Genomic DNA, 3806 nt, shown 5'->3' with positions numbered 1-3806 from the left:
TTTCTTTTTTGCAAAGTGATCTAGTATATTTTCTTTCGATAATATCAAATTTTCAGAACTGCCTGTGATTTTTTTAAAAAGCGCCCAAGCCACCTTAAGCAGGAAGATTGGGTGAAGTTTGTAAATATTCGCTTTGAGAAAAAATTACATGCTAAAAATTGCACTTTAAAAATCATCACTTTGGAAGTTTTCTTCATTTTCAAAAGAGAATACCTTGTAGGAATAAAAGTAAAAAAAATCCATTTGAAGTTGGCCAAACATTTGCAAGTTCAAATCTCTTACAGTCAACTCATAGAAACCAATTCTAGCTTACAAGGAAGGTACTCCAGGTGTCCCTTGCCGATTTAATTCTCTCTTATATATGTTGTAGTACTCGAAAAACTAAGCGACACGTATTTTTTTTATCTGCGGAAAAACACTTTAGGGGGTGAAACAGCACGTCAAAGTTAGGGGTCTCAAGTGTCAATTGTATAGTTTTGTGTATAAAATCCAAATAGATTTCGATCCAATCTACTGGAAAAGTGTCCTCGTGATGAAATATGAATAACGTAATTTTCTCGAAAAAAGAAAAAATTAAAGGGGGTTAACTATCCCTATATATATTTAACGTTGTTCTAAACATTTTTAAATTCAAAGAAAAAAATTCAACATAACTAAAAAATCACGCGGGGGTGAACCACCCCTACATATTTTTATATGTGCTGAAAATTGCTAAAATCATAAGACAAAAATTCAAAAAATATATATTTTGCACTTAAAACAAAAATAAAGTCGGGTTTCGGCAACGAAAAAGAAAAAAAATTATAGCAACCTCTAAAATATTTTTATTTTGTGTCTATGAGTATAAATATTTTCCACTCACAAAGACAATTAGGAAGATAGTTTTATGACGAAGGATGTAAAATAAAGTCCATGCAATATAAATAAAAAATCACGCCGGGGTAAAACACCCCTACGTATTTTCAAATACGTTGAAAATTGCTAAATTAATAGGAGAAAAATGTTAAAAAATATATATATTTTGCACTTGAGACAAAAATAAAGTTGACGTATTTCGAAAAATTTTTTTTTTTAATTAATGGGGGTAGCTACCCCTAAATACTTATTATTTAGTTTCTATGATAATATATACTTTAAATACACAAAGACATTTGGAAAAAAGATTGATACCGCAGGAAGTAAAATAAAGCCCATCCAACATGAATAAAAAAATTATGTGGGGGTAATTCACACCCTAATTATGCATATAATTGCAAAATATGTCTAAACTCGAGCCAAAAAATCTAAAGAAAATACGTGTTGCATACAAAAAAGAGGTTGAAGGTATTTATGTATTTTTAATAAAAAGAGAGCATCGAAGGGGGTAACTACCCTTAAATGTTGGAATAAATTTAAAATTTTCATTTTTATCAAATTATGTATTATCATTTTCACTTAATATTTTTACAGATAGGACTCATTAATCTCTCTCAGCCATTCTATTATTGTACATTTTGTGATAAATTTTATCTTGTGACAAAAAAGGTGATTTTTAAATCTAAATTTTTATATCATTCCAACAGGAACAACAGGAAAGATTCAACCTTTAGACTTTTGATCTACATATCAGGGATAATATTATTAAACTTTAGTCTTTGGTGCATAATCAGTTAAGCTCACCAAGATATACTAATCTTTTTAAATATGCATGGTACAAATGCGGATATATTGCAGATAAAGTACGCAAATTCGAAAATCCGGTGGGCATTAGCTTCAGTGATTCTTGTAAAATACACTGTGACATGTTAGGTTGTACATATATCGTTGTGATTCGATGTTCGTGGTGTAAGAAATCATCATGTTTTAAACACTTTTTTGACAAACATCATTATTTTTCAAAGTTCGAAGAATAAATCTTCGATATAGTGTCGAGAATTGAGAATATTTTTAATTTGACCTGCACATATTATTTTTGTCTATAAACTATGTATGCTTTTTTATATATAAATACCTTCGTCCTCTTTTTGTGCGCATCACGTATTTTCTTTGGATTTTTTTGCTCGATTTTAGACTTATTTTTAAATTTTGTACATAATTGAGTGGCGGTTTACGCCCGCTTAATTTTTTTATTCATGTTGAATGGACGCTATTTTACTTCCTTCGTTATGAAACTATCTTTCTAATAGTCTTTGTGTATGGAAAGTATATATTATCATAGACACCAAATAAAAAGTTTTAGGGGTGATCACCCCCATTAATTTTATGTTTTTATTTTTTTGGCGAAACACGTCAACTTTATTTTTGTCTTAAGTGCAAAATATATTTTTGTCCATTTTTTTCTGTGAATTTAAACATTTTAGCACAACTTTAAATATATGTAGGGTAGGTTTACCCCCTTCGATTTTTTTTGTTCTTTGAGAAAATTACGTTTTTCATCTTTTATCACGGGAAAATGTTTCCAGTAGGTTTGATCGAAATCAGTTTGGTTTTATACACAAAACTATACAATCGACACTCGAGACCCCTAACTTTGAGGGGCTGTTTAACCCCCTTAAATTGTTTTTCCGCAGATAAATAAAAATACCTGTCGCTTAGTTTTTTGAATATGGGGTAAAGAGGGGAGTAGTATGGTGGAGTAGGCGGACGGGTGGGAAGAAGGGAAGAAGGGGGAAAGAGGCAGATTAGGGGGGGGGGGGAAGTAGGTGTGCGACACCTACTTTTACTAATTTTTTCATATCAAAGTCACTTTTGCTCATATTATATAAGAAATGTGATATTTTCCTGCACCCTAGCACTTTAAAAATCAAATTTCAAAATAAGAAAAAAAAATTAAACAAATTTATGTTGCCAGTAAGTACCGAAAATATTCATAATTATTATGCTTAAGTATCAACACTTTAAGAATTAGACCGCAACCGACTTTAGCCAAATAAAATGGAATGAATCAATATTAATTTTTTATTCTAAAAATTATGTATTTCTACTTTTGGAATTCTATAAATTCAACATACTTCTTAATTAATATATTAAACATTAGGGACGTTCTAAAAAAGAGCCCAAATCGCGAAATGCATTTTCGATTTTTTTTTCGTTTCTTTTGGATTGAAAATTAAATACATGAAAGGAGATATAAATTCAAAATGAATTATCATTGCCAATTTATCTATTCACGCAAGCGTAAGGTGATATGCTAAGAAAACTGCTATAAATAAAAGCTTATTATATATTTCACTTACTGAGAGGTCTCTAATATGCATTCACAATATTTTTATTGTAGTAAAAATATAATTCACATAAACCAATTTTTCGAAAATGGTCATTTTGCATGTTTGTATGAATACTTTTTTTTAAGAACCTAGACATATGATTACCCATGTGCGACTGTTCCATTGGGCCATAGTCGGGCCAACTTTCTCGGAGTTGGACTAACTTTGCCAACCAGGCATTGATCAACATATCGAAATGATAACTATGGCCCAACTCTGTTTGCCTACTATTGGCTACCATGGTTGGGCACACCTTGACTACTAGAAGTCGGCCCAACAACGGATTTATAAGTTTGGCCCGACCATGTTAGCCGACTATTGGTACAATATCCATGACCAAAATCGGGGCAACTATGGTAATTACACAGAAAAAAATATCCATTAAATGTTATAGAACTAATCTTATAGTAGAGGATACGATGGGTAGTTTAATAAATATAATACAATCACTACACTGTTTATAATCGCACGCTATGAAAATTTTTATTCGCCTAAAGCCTAAAGCCTCTCGGCTAACCTGAAACTAAATTCAAAAATATTTCAAGATATTATAAAAGATTT

This window comes from Belonocnema kinseyi, chromosome 4 (assembly GCF_010883055.1).
Source record: "Belonocnema kinseyi isolate 2016_QV_RU_SX_M_011 chromosome 4, B_treatae_v1, whole genome shotgun sequence".
Taxonomy (NCBI): Eukaryota; Metazoa; Arthropoda; class Insecta; order Hymenoptera; family Cynipidae; genus Belonocnema; species Belonocnema kinseyi.
This window is presented reverse-complemented; position numbering follows the sequence as displayed.